This window comes from Peromyscus maniculatus, chromosome 18 (assembly GCF_049852395.1).
Source record: "Peromyscus maniculatus bairdii isolate BWxNUB_F1_BW_parent chromosome 18, HU_Pman_BW_mat_3.1, whole genome shotgun sequence".
NCBI lineage: Eukaryota > Metazoa > Chordata > Mammalia > Rodentia > Cricetidae > Peromyscus > Peromyscus maniculatus.
Genome location: NC_134869.1, coordinates 6,287,112 through 6,300,875, shown reverse-complemented (window position 1 = coordinate 6,300,875; position 13,764 = coordinate 6,287,112). Strand labels below are relative to the sequence as shown.

At 39.1% G+C, this 13,764-nt stretch overlaps 1 protein-coding gene and 1 long non-coding RNA gene across 6 annotated transcripts in view; one reads left to right on the top strand and one right to left on the bottom strand.

Moving 5' to 3' along the window:
• The window catches only part of LOC143269243 (disks large homolog 5-like), a 97,907-nt gene that overhangs the window by 1,871 nt on the left and 82,272 nt on the right, over positions 1–13,764 (top strand). For 4 of the 5 annotated variants that reach the window (XM_076554310.1, XM_076554306.1, XM_076554305.1 and 1 more), the window contains exons 2-3: positions 2,982–3,079; positions 7,535–7,717. The gene's annotated coding sequence lies outside the window, so the exon portion shown is untranslated. Of the gene's footprint in view, positions 1–623; positions 668–2,981; positions 3,080–3,572; positions 3,707–7,534; positions 7,718–13,764 lie in introns of all 5 variants that reach the window. The other variant, XM_076554308.1, reaches the window with a different exon arrangement.
• On the bottom strand, positions 9,401–10,157 carry LOC143269304 (uncharacterized). Its single transcript, XR_013045704.1, has 2 exons — positions 9,908–10,157; positions 9,401–9,499 (listed from the first exon to the last, which is right to left on the bottom strand). It is a non-coding gene; the product is annotated as an uncharacterized LOC143269304 (long non-coding RNA).

Sequence of the window (13,764 nt, the reverse complement as noted above, 5' to 3'; positions counted from 1 at the left end):
GACTTGAACCTGACCAACATCGCTTTACACAATGAACATTTGCAAGTAAAGGCGTTGGACTTTCCCTCCTTTTGTTCTGTCAACTCCCATCTCCAACTTTAATTGTGGATTTGTCAGTTTCCATCCACTTTCTCAACCAGGTTGGAGGATTCGTAGTTAAATTCTTTTTAAGTAGAGTGTTCTGTCTGCCTGGAAAATTTATCCCTTTTCACCACACACATGTATATTATAATATTTGTGTTATTCAAAATAGATACTTTCCCTAGTTAAACTTTTTGTTCAGCAGTTTACTTTGGTGGTAACATGGGTACTAGGACATTTTAAAGAACTCTGCATTTTCCTGCCTCCTTACTCTGACACTCTGCCCATACATTTGTTTTCTATTCATCATAGAGTGAAATCCTTTGTGGTTGTTTATCTAGTCTGGCAATTTCTCCCATCTAGACTTGTATGTTTAATGCAATTACATGGTTAGTTTGAGTCTTCTATTTTGATAGTTTTAACTTCATGGGTTCTGTCCAAAATGTCTTTCTGTGTCTGCTTTTGGGTTTTTATTCTATTTATCCCCTCACCTAGTTTGTTATTCAGACGTCTTTTTAAAAAAATTAATAGCTATTTTTCAGGCACTGAAGGCCCATGGGCTACTAAACTCAGAGCTCCTTCCTTGGTGACTTATGTCAGAAGCTGCCAGACCTCTGGAGCTCATCCATTGTGTGTTGTGTCAGCCAGACCAAATAATAGTTTATAGTTTACAGATTATTGATGCCAAAATTTCTGTCTTTTGTTATGGTGGACTTCAAAGGTTTTGTAATCCTTCTTAATTAAATAAACATGATGTATGACAATATGGTGATGGAATTTAAGCACACTGTAACTTTCATTGACTAGAAGTAATGAAATGCCAAGAAAGCCCTTATAATATTTAAATTTTTTTAACCCTTTTCAATCCTCTGCATCTTCACTTGAAAGGTGGAAGGGCAGGGATATGCATTACTTTTTTTTTTTTTTTTGAAACAGTGTTTCTTTTTGTAGCTTTGAGTCTTCCCTGGATCTCGCTCTGTAGACCAGACTGGCCTCCAACTCACAGAGATCCACATGCCTCTGCCTCCAAAGTGCTGGGATTAAAAGCTTGTGCCACCACTGCCCGACAAATTCTTTTTTTAGTTTTTTTGAGACAGGGTTTCTCTGTGTGGTCCTGGCTGTCCTAAAACTCAGTTTGTAGACCAGGCTGGCCTTGAACTCACAGAGATCCGCCTGGCTCTGCCTCCCGAGTGCTGGCACTAAAGGCATGCACCACCACTGCCAAGCTATAATGTTTAATTTTTATGCAGATTTATTTGCATCAACTTTATACAACTCAGATTTCTTACGTGGTCCAATAATTTTATATACTGGTGTAAATCTTTTAGGATTCTGGGTTCCAGAATGACCTTATAGTACTTATAATTTATTAATTACGCTCCTTTATTCTTACAACTGAGAGTGTGAGAATGAACTGACGTCATGTACAGCATCCACGCAACCCTCTCTGCCTCTCTGGTTCCAGAAAACTCAATAGGGAAATTTGGAGAGAATACTTTTAAAATTCCACATATGTGTTTATAGGGGGAGGTATGTGCATAGGAGAGCAGTTCCCACAGAGATAAGGAGAGGCTCCAGATTTCCTGGAACTAGGGACATTGGTGTTTGATTATGAATCACTGTGATGGGTGATGGAAACTGAACTCAGGTTCTTTGAAAGAGTACAGTGTGTGTTTTTCTGTGAGGCCAACTCTAGCCCCATCATTCAAACATTTTAAGAGAAGTTTAGAGGATAGTAAAAATGTAGTCATTTTGTTTAGTTTTATTAAAATCTATAAGCCCTTATGCATATAAGTAATTCTTTTTTGTTTTGTTACTTCTAAAATTAATCTTGTTATTCTGTACATATTAATTATACAAAGTCACTAATTTGCTCACATACATCCCCTCACTACCCTGATATACTCCCTCCATCTAAAATATGTGCCCTCACGCTTCCTCAAAAATTTTCCTCCTACTTTGATATTTTTTCTAGATCCATATGGGATATTTGTATTTTGGAGACCTGTCTATTTTTTTAATTTTGATGATACATAGTTGCAGCATTTTTCTTGATAATTATATAATTAATTTTTTCTATAGGTTTTCTTTCTTTATTGAATTATCTTGCATTATTTATGTATATCATACTTTGTTTATCCATTAGTATATTGGTGGTCTTCTAAGCTCATTCCATAAATCATCTGTGTTGTAGGTAGCACAATGATAAAAATTATACACAAACTCACATACACACATATACATGATCCAGTATAGTGAGTTCACTTTTAGAAGCAGGCACAACCAGGAGTGACACAGCTGGTATGTCTATGTTAAATTTTCATTCATAACCATCATTATAGCATCCACAGTACCCAGCATGTTTTATTTTACAATAAACACAGCATATATGCTCTTTTTTACACTTCCGGTGCAGCATTAAACAATTAGATTTGGTGAAAATTGTAATCATTAAAAAGACACTTAAAGCTGGAATTATGGGGCAATCTAAATATTATTCATCACCAAAGGATCATTTGTCCTCTTCTGTATTTATGTTGTTTTTATTTTACTAGTGTGAGAATGGGTTTGGGGGCCCAAGAAAATGACCACATAATCTGTAGTGTTTGAGCCAGGCTATAAGTCCTGCTGCAAATTTATTTTAATGCAAGTGATTGCCATGCCTTCCTTACTCTGAGTGGTCAGAGCTTGACCTCATATTACTGCATGGCTGGTTCCCTCAAAGTGGTCCACTTGGTAAGCAGAATGCACTTGTGAGTACCTAGTATAACTTTGCACATATATTTGTATCTCACATATATGTTGGCATTTGAGATACTGTCTCAGATATGGTCATTATGAAAAATTGTTTTCAGCATGCAGAAAATGAAACTCTGCTCTTTATCTTCTACTGTACACAGGCTCTGCACCAAATGCATCATAGATGTCAAAATAAGACCTGATACCCTGAAATTGTCAAAGGTCACAGTGGAGAAAATACTCCCACTTCCAAGAACAGGTAAGGGATTTCTGAGTAGGACTCTCATCCAATAGTAAATGAGACCAAAAATCCACAAATAGGATCTTATGAACTTATGACTTTTTATTTCAGCATAAGCAAATATAATTGAATTGGTGGCCTACAGAATATGAGAAAATCACTGGTGCAATAGTGACATGGGAGTCACTGTTTAATTAGCTTCCTTCTGATCTCGTGAGGCCTGCACTATAGGAAGGAATTAATACCTAGTACTGTGTACCTGGTCAAAAGTCACTGGCTTGACAGGTCATAACCCTTAAGATGATGCTACTATTGTTACTTTGTGTAATAGCAACTGCTTTGTAAATATTTCTGTTTCTACATCTAGATCTCTTCAGCTCTCAGTCTTGGTCAGAGGTCCTTCTTTCGGTAGCAGGCATCAGTGAATGCACAGCTTCATAACATTAGAATGTTGAAGTGACCATGAATGCTCATTGCTAAATGGAACCTGTAGATTAACCACTTCTGTTAGACATAGGAAACGTCGTGGAAATGGGCCCTGAGTGTCCTGTCTGAGCATGAGGGGAACTGCTGTGACATGCTGTCTTTTGGACATGACATAAGCCGTTGCTCACTCACAAGAGCTGTGATCACCTGCAGCTTCAGGTGACCATGTTCGGGACTGACTGTGAACATACCTATCTGTCCTGAACCAGACAGCTGGAAGAGGCAGTCTGCTGGTGGAAGACAAAGCTTACTAAGCCTTTGTCTCAGTACGGAAAATAAAAAGGAAGCCAGAAGTTGGCTTTTTGTATTACTTATCAGTTCCCCTTTATCTGTCTGCCTCCCAGGGAAGACTTTTTAATTCCTATTCCCTCAAATTAGTGCGTTTATTGAGGTTAATACAAGAGAATAGGCATGGAAATAATTATAAGAATATGAATATCTGTAATGTGTGGCATCACAAAGTCTCACATTAGAATGGGTGACTCATGAAGACTTCAATTCTGAATGTGTCTGCATGACTTGTTTGCAGCTGAATGAGACAGAGTGTCTCATTTCTTCAGTTCTCCTTAGTTACCACCTATTTAACCTTGGGAGTGGAAGGGCCTTGTTAATCCTGTAAGTTTCAGCTTTCCCAGCCATAGTTTAATTGCTGGGTATTATGAACCTCCATAGAACTTTCTGAGACTTAAGGAAATAGCTCTACCCAGGGAAGAGCACACTAGTTGGATACTCAATATCAAATGGTCAGTCCTCAAAACATATATTCTAGCTATACAGAATGCTTGGTTTACATTTAGGAATATATAACTACATGCATACATACCCACATACACACACACACACACACACACACACACACAAGCTTATAACAGCAATTTATGAAAAGGCAGGTCATAAATGAGAAACAGCAAGGAAGAGTATAGGGAAGGTTTAGAAGGATGAATGAAAAGAGAAAATAATGTGATTATAATCTCAAAAATAACAGTAAAGAATATCATGTCATAATAAGGAAAATTGTTATACAACACTTCACCCTTTCCTTAAACTGTTAATTGTTTCCACAAGATCACTTTCTTCCATTGGGCTCTGCAATGGCTGGAGAGCCACACACAGGTCCTGAAGTCCCCGATGAAGCTACCATTTAATTTTCATCTCTTCTGTAAGCACAGCTCCATCATGCCCAGTGAATTGGCCATAATGTACTGCTTCTCTCATACATATATTTTTCTCTCTTTTTTTCATTAAGAATTTTTTTAATTTTTATAACAAGCACAGATACCCCTCTCTTCCCTCCTCCTGCTTTTCCAGCATTTCCCCTTTCAACCCTCCCCGTACTCCCTCCTCCAACAAGGTAAGACCTCTCATGGGGAGTCAGCAGAGACTGGTCCATTAGTAGAGGCAGGTCCAAGCCCCTCCCTCTGCATCATGGCTCTGCAAGGTGTACCACCATAGGTAGTGAGCTCCAAAAACCAGCCCGTGCACCAGGGATGGATCCTGATACTACTGCCAGAGGGCTCCTTAAGCAGATCAAGCTAAACAACTGTCTTGATTATGCAGAGGGCCTAGTCCAGTCCCACAGAGGCTCCATAGCTGTTGGTCTAAAGTTCATGAGTCCCCTCTAGTTTGATTTGGTTGTCTCTGTAGATTTCCCTATCATGATCTTGATGCCTCCTTACTCATAGAATCCTCTTCTCTCTCTTTGACTGGACTCCCAGAGTTTGGCCTGGTGTTCTGCAGTGGATCTCTGGATCTGCTTCCATCAGTTACTGGATGAAGGCTCTATGATGACAGGGTATTCACCAATCTGTTTACTGGACTAAGACAGTTCAGACACTCTCTCCACTATTGCTAGTCATCTAAGCTTAGGTCAGCCTGCTTACATTGATATTCTGGGACTGTGTAGTACCTGTTTCTCTTTAGGTTTGAAGCAGTGGATACATTTGAGTCCAGGTTTGTCTGAAGCTACTTTGTAATTTGTAATTAGCCTTGGATTATGCTCAGCCTTTCTGAAAAAAAAATGATATGTAGATATTGATAGAGGACTGTATCTACAGCCCTTCTCTTATATCTCATGTATATTCTGAGGAACATTGGCTCTTTCCAAGGGAAAAGGGCACAGACACCAACACACACAGCACAGACTCCAGATGAAATAAACTACATATTACACAAATAGAAAGGTGAAGTAGGGAGGAGTCAGTGGTGCTTGGGAGAGTCCTTGCTGCTGCATGGGTGACTGTGATCATGGTAAAGAGGCACCATGAGCTCATGTGGAAAATTGTTGCTTCTCAGTAAAGATACCAAAATAGAGTCCCAACAAGGTCCCTGCTGCCTTTCCTTCCTTCTGTGATCTGCTCCCATGAAGGCATATCACAGGCAGTTAATATAACAGCAGAGGATGGTCCTCCATTGATCTGAGGCTGCCTTGTTAGGCACATGAGGGTTGTGCACATCTTCATGGGTCCTCTTATGCAGTGTGGGCATGGTGTCCCCTCCTGTATGTCATTCATGGCATGCACTATGAGGGTGCTCCTTTGGTCCTTGCTATGGAAACACTTCTCAAAATGTCATTTGTTTTCTGCCTTGAAAACCCCTGGAACAATGAACCATGCCTTAGTGATCCCTTTCAAGAAAGCTCCTTGTCATGTCCACTCACTGATGTACGATCAGGTCTTCCCACAAAGAATGTCTGCAATGACTTACCAGAAATTGATTCCTGCTCACATTATTATTGTTGTGAATCACAGGCCACTTTAATAGAGTGAGCTGCCAACCTGTCAAGGGCACACATGTAACCATGAAAATGATTCCTTATGGAGTGTCACAGAGGCCAGGCCAAACTCTGCTCAGGGGAGCACAAAGGTGGTCAAGCTATGTGGATGTTTTTGGACTGATAACTAGGGAAGGTGCCCAAAGGCTACAGCTATCATCATTGCTTGGGGACAGTTTCCCATCCAATCATCATTTCCTACTACAGAAGTTCACTGCTGAGAAGAGGAAGGTCAGTGGGGATGGGGCAGACTCAGGCCATATGTACACAGTTCAAATACTGGTCTATCGTTTCTGAGACTCAGTTTATCTTCAAGATTCTCTGATCATGAGGCTGGTATTGTGCCATCTGCAGTACCTGGAGCTTGGGGAAAACAGCTGTTTTTAATTTGCCCTCTAGTCGGTCCCTTCACCAACATTAAACACAACTTGAAGTGGGATTGACCAGAAAGCAGAAAGCCATGAGGCTTTCCCTACCTCCTCTCCTCATGGTAGTTGATGACTTCTGAGGCTGTCACTCACTGGGTAGCAGTGTAACAGCAGTTCATCCTGTCTCATTTTGGAAAGTGGAGTCCTGGGACAGGTGCTGACTCTGCCTCAGCTGTTGTCACCTTTTCTAACAAATGCTAGTGCAGATTAGTAGTAGAAAACAGTGGACATATCCCACTTTGAGAAAACCCCTTCCCAATCTCCCATTGTCCTTTGCCTTCATGCCTCTCTCCTTCCCTGACAGTTTATCTCTCAAGGCTGGTCTTAGATTTCCTGCAATACTAACTCAGTCTCCTTAGTGTTGGGTTTCCTATTTATTTATTTATTTATTTATTTATTTATTTATTTATTTATTTACCATACATGCTTTTTTTCTCACCCTAATATAATATTTAAGGGTAGTGGGAAGGAGGCATCTTAGAGATCTGAGGAGTTTGTCAAGGTATCACAGTGTTCAATTCCTCTATCTTATGAGGATGGAAACCTACACTTAAGAATTGTGGCATGCAAAAAGAAAGAAAACAAAATTGAATTAACATGTTTTTCTACTGGTCCTTAACCAATAAAATCTCAGTTAGAAAAGAAAAACTCTTGGGAATTTCTTCCTGTTATATCTAGATGCTGTGTAAGCATTATGCTATCTTCAAAGCCGAACGGGATTTAGGCAGGGTAGCCTCAATAAAACCAGCTATCTAATCACAGAGCTTGAAATGCTTTTCCTTTCTGTAGCAGCCAAATCCAGAAGAAGAGAACTTACATGGTTGCCCAGCAGAGATGCCTCTTTGCTGTCTCAGCCTGGATGCCTGTGGTAACAGTTACAGTAGGAACGCCCCACCTGGAAGTCTTCCAGTCGACATCATTGTATCCTGGGAACCCACAATTTCCTGGTCTTCACCAAGTTCTGGATAGCCAGTAAGTGTTTTTAGTTTTACTTGATGGTGATGATTTACCATAATCTGAAAGTGCAGTAAAAGAGGAAGGAGAAACTGAAAACTTACATATGCTTGGTGTCAAATGTTATCTGAAGGCTTACCATGTAACATAGATTGTAGATATCCATCTAAGAAAGATCCTAAAACATGTACACATTGTTAGCAACATCTTAGACAACATCAGTATTCTAGAAGCATGGAAATTCCATGCACAGAATGCAGCATGATCAAGCATGCCCCACCCAAAAGTAATAGTGCCACCAACCCATCATAAAGGATCAGGGCACCATCATTGTTGTGCCACAATACACACATGCTTTTTCACACACTATACTCAGATATATGTGCCCACATTCATACATTTAGAATCATGTATTTGTCTACAACTTTGCATGCACACCCACACACACCCATATGCAGACACATAGAAATATTCATTAAATTAATTAGATGTACAATAATTTGGCATAAGAAAAAATAAAAAGAAACAAACAACCTCTGTGGTATTGGTACGCATGTGTATGGTATGCATGTTGTCTGCAGAACTATGGGTATAGTTATGTGCATATTTTTACAAGTATCTATATGGTATATGTAATATGTACAACCATATTTATTTGCATATACATGTGTATATAAATATAAAGATAAACTGAAATCTCAACTCCCAGACACCAGCCAAGGAGGCAGCAGAACTTTCTGAGTGGCCACCTTGCTGTGTTAGCTCTTTTCTACCTTCAACTCTGAGTACCTGTTATGTTTGTTTGAAAGGCATAACTTTTTAATTCACAACAGAGACACTGTTTTGCCTGACTAGAAAATATGTAAACTGTAACTTTCAAAAAACAGAAACATGAGAAATAATCTTTGATTTCAGTATCTAGAAATGAATATCAAAACTTCCTTCAACACATTTTTTTCTATAACTGTATATCATTTCAATACTTTAATATTAATCTTATTTTTTAAATTTTTTCTCACTTGAATAATGCAGTCTTCAATATATATATAAGTTATGAGGTATCATTCTCAGTGATGGTAGTGGCCACTACTGTCTCTATCTAAAACATCTTTTAGTTGCCTAGAAGTCGAGTTGTTAATTCCTGCATGGACTAGTTTATGTTTCTGTGTAGACTTAGGAAACTTTTATTATACTAGGCTTTGAAGACATGGAGGTAACTAGGGTGAGTAGCATGGGAAGGAGATGGTTTGGGTGGGCTGACTGCATGTGTTGGGAAAGTTCTAGTTCAATGGGTGAAAGGTCATGTCTGAAGTAATAGGCAAAAAGGCAGAACACAAGAGAAAGGTATTTCTTACTGCACGCTGCTACTCAGTGTAGAACAACAGATCAGCTCTTACCCACTGCCTGACACATGGCTGTCCCAGATTTCTACTTAGCATGGTGAAATGATTGTCCTTGGCTTGCTCTACAGTGGTGTCTTTAAGGATAATACAGGTCTAAAAGCATATGTAACAAATAGACCTAAATGTACAAACCCTTACAAGGTATTCTGTGTCAGAGCTGGTTTATTCCAAAGTCCATGCTCAAAGGGTCGTCCAGAAGTAGAATTCTTTCCTGAGTCCATTGTTCTCTGTGATTATGTTGGATACCTACTGTCTTAGTTAGGGTTTCATTGCTGTGAAGGGACACCATGACCATTGCAACAATTACAAAGGAAAACATTTAATCAGGTGGCTTACAGTTTCAGAGGTTTAGTTCATTATGATCATGGCAGGACAAGGAGGCCAGGCAGACATGGTGCTGGAGAAGGAGAAAAATGTGGAGATGAAGCTACATCTTGATCCACAGGCAGCAAAAAGTGCTCTGAGACACTAGGCATGGCATGAGCATAAGAGATCTCAACCCTCCCCCACTGTAACATAATCCTCCAACAAGGCCACACTCCCTCCAACAAAGCCACACCCCCTAATAGTGCCAATCCCTATGAGATTATGGGGGCTTCTTACTTTCAAATTAACAAACCTCCAAGATATACTGAGAAGGCATAATAAAACACATTATGGTGGGGCTAATAGATGTTTTTGAGAGGAGAGTACTTTTTTTTTTAAAAAGAGGAGAGTCTTATTATTTGTTTCTACCCATCTTAGTTCCTTGTTAGGGACTCCACAACAAAACAGAGATTACCAAAAGAAAAGCATATTCACTTACCTAGTGCAAACTTTCACAGCAAAAGTCTTCCTTAGGTAGAAAAAAACAAAACCAAAAATTGCTTAGACATGTGATAATTTTTTCAAGATTGCTTTTATCCAGAATTGTCATTACATAGAATATCCTGTGCTTAAGAAGTAATCTTTATGTGCATATTTTCACATAATATTAAGTAAATGTTCTAATTTACAATTGAAAGAGTCAGGTACTTTAAATGTACGTTAATAGCAACATTTTGACTTTACTTAATCATTACAGAGGCCAGGAGAGGGCAGAGTCCACGTGGAATTTAAGTAAAGGGGTTTGTTAGCTGTCCTGTGGGTCTTCTGAGACAGCAATAAATGCTCTTAATGGATGAGCCATCTCCCCAGTCCCTGCATTGACTCTTGTTCTCCCAGCCCTGTGTGCTGTATTAGGTGGATTGGATCACTCCCCACCAAAGACTGAAGTTTATTGAAAACTGTAGGGACAGGCATGCTAATTGTCTTAGACTGCCACACATCCATTTCAGGGCTCTCATAGGTTCAGGATCCTGCCCAAGTCTCACTGACTGTGAGAATGGAACAGATTTGCTGGATCTCTTCTATGTTGACAGCACCTATTAAGCCTGTCTGATGAAATGCAGAATTGAGAAGACCCTCCTGGGGGTGGAGGTAGGGTGAGGAATCCCTCTTGATGGTCCAGAAAAGCAATGATGGGAGGAACCTCATGACTAGAGGGAGTGGATAGAGTTTGCATCAGGGGCACGTGTCTCTGGTGCAGAGTGATTCTGGGCAAAACTAAAAAAGGAGAGAAGTGGTTGAAGCTGCTCTTTTACCACAGCAGATCATGATTATATTGAGAAAATTCTTCAAGATGACTGATTTACTCTTGTGAAGCTACTCTGGGATAGATCTGATTTCTGAGACTAGAGTGAGGCAGAGATTTAATGTGTAAAGGAAGTAATTCCGTGTGCCTCCAAGCTAGAACTATCACTATCAAGAGCAAAAAGTACCTACTGTCTACTGATCTTAATGTGTGAGGACGTGTGTGTGTGTGTGTGTGTGTGTGTGTGTGTGTGTGTGTGTGTGTGTGTGATGCCATGTCTTGGCCCACATAAGCTAAGACACCTGGTTTTTCATTCTTCACTTAAGCTCGAATCTCTCCATCTCATATAATTACTCATTTAATTAGATTACTGTGTGTTCCATTGGAGAAATTTCAGACTTGTGTTATTTTACTTTCTTGCCCAGTGATTCTGTACAATTCATAACTGACATAATGCTGCTGTGAGGACCAAACTACTCTAAAAGTTTTATCTCTGTCTGGTGTATTGGTCAGGGTTCTATGGGGTAACAACTTATAGAATGCATTTCTATATATACAAAAGCCTATTTTTTAGAATGACTTAGAGGCTGAGGTCCAGCTAATTGAACCTTGGCTGGCTATGATGGCAAAGTCCAAGAATCTAGTAGTTGCTCAGTCCACAATGCTTGATATCTCAGCCCATCAGTAGTATAGTCTGGAATCCCAAAGAAGATGGCTCCAATGCCGGTGAAGGAATGGACTTGCTAGCAAGGTGAGAGCAAGCAGCTAAAGAGTCAAAGCTCCCTTCCTCCATTTCTGTATAAGGGCTACCAGCACAAGGCCTGGCTAAGGTTACAGATGAGGTTTTGGTTCAAAACATCTGAGTTAAAGATGTTACTTTCCTCATTAACATCCGGATTAATGTCTTCCAACCACAAAGAGCTGGATTCTGTGTGGATCTTCTGTCTTCAAATTAAGCAAATATACCTCACAGGTGTGCCCCTCCATATTGGGGTCTTAGTTAATCCAGATGTAATAAAATTGACAACGAAAAATAGCTATCACAACTTCACCCCATGTCAACTTGACACACAATTATATCTTTTTATATCATGATTAATTTCTAAATGTAAAACAATAACCAGGTCATAATAATGCCTAAACATGATATAATTATTCCAAGTACAAGGCAAACATATTATGTATTAGACCAGCTCAAAATTATGCCTAGCATGATTTAACAATCCCTGTACAAATACAAACACAATAAAAAGTTAGAATAAGTGGTAATGTCCCTTGAGGGACATTTTTTAGTATCCCAAATTTAAATATGATAAACATCAATATTCTCCCTTCTTTTAGAATGAATGATTTTATTTATTTATTTTTGTTTTTACATCCTAACCAAAATTTCACCTCCATCCTCTCCTTTCAACCCTCCACCCAACTCCAATCTTCCTGATCCACATCCATTCCTCCTTCTCTTTCTTCTCTTCAGAAATGTGCAGGCCTCCTATGAATATCTGCCTGCCATGTCATATCAAGTTGTGGTAGGACTAGGCATGACTTCTTCTATTAAGGCTGGATATAGCAATTCAGAAGGATGATGGGTCCCAAAAGCAGTCAGTAGAGACAAGCCCTGCTCCCACTGCTAGGAGTCTCACAAGAAGACCAAGTTATACAACTGAAAAATATATGCAGGTGAGTCCCATGATGCTCCCTGGTTGGTGGTTCAGGCTCTGAGTCACTATGAACCTAGGTTATTTAGTTCTGTGGCATGCTTGTGGGGCTCCTGACCCCACTAGCTCCTATAAAAATTTAATTTTTTATTCACTAATTTAAATGCATTGGTGTTTTGGTTTCATGTATGCCTGTGTGAGGGTGTCAAATCCTCTGGAACTAGAGTTACAAAGAGTTGTGAGCTGCATTGATTTTTTTCATTATTTTAAAAAATTATTTCATATGAATAATGTATGGAAATCTGATCGGAATTTAAAATAATAACATCTATCTATTTACTTATTTAGAATAAGGGAAACACTTATATACATACATATGATAGAGAGAGAATGAACATACAATACACACCATGCCATTTTCACATTCTGTTCATATGGAGGTCAATGAACAAATTAGGAGGAGTGGGAATTGCACATGCTGAGGGAATGCTGGAAATAGAAATCCTGACTAAACGAACAGGAACTACAGAAACAAGCATAACCAACTGATTGCAAGAGATGGAGCAGAGAATCTCTGACACTGAAGACACAATAGAGAAAATAGATTTGTCAGTCAAAGAAAACACTAAAGACAAAAAAGTCCTAACACAAAACTTCCAGGAAATTTGGGACACCATGAAAAGACCAAACCTAAGAATAATAGGGATAGAAGAAGGAGAAGAATACCAACTCAAAGGCACAGAAAATATATTCAACAAAATCATAGAAGAAAACTTTCCTAACCTAAAGAAAGAAATACCTATGAAGATACAAGAAGCTTACAGAACACCGATTAGGCTGGATCCAAAAAAAAGTCCCCTCGCCACATTATAATCAAAACGCTAAACACACAGAACAAAGAAAAAATATTAAGAGCCGCAAAGGAAAAAGACCAAGTAACATATAAAGGCAAACCCATCAGAATAACACCAGACTTCTCAATGGAGACTATGAAAGCTAGAAGATCATGGACAAATCTTATGCAGACACTAAGAGAGCACGGATGCCAACCCAGACTATTATACCCAGCAAAACTCTCAATCACCATAGGCGGAGTAAACAAAATATTCCAGGATAAAACCAGATTTAATCAATACCTGTCCATAAACCCAGCCCTACAGAAAGCACTAGAAGGGAAAATTCAACCCAAAGAACCTAAACACATCCATGAAAAATCAAGCAATAAAAAAAACAAAAAAAAACATTCATTACAAAAGAAGGGACAATATTGATGTTTATCATTTTAAATTTGAGATACTAAAAATGTCCCTCAAGGGACATTGCTACTTACTCTAACTTTATAATGTGCTTGCAGTTGTACAGGGATAGTTAAATCATGCTAGGCATAATTTT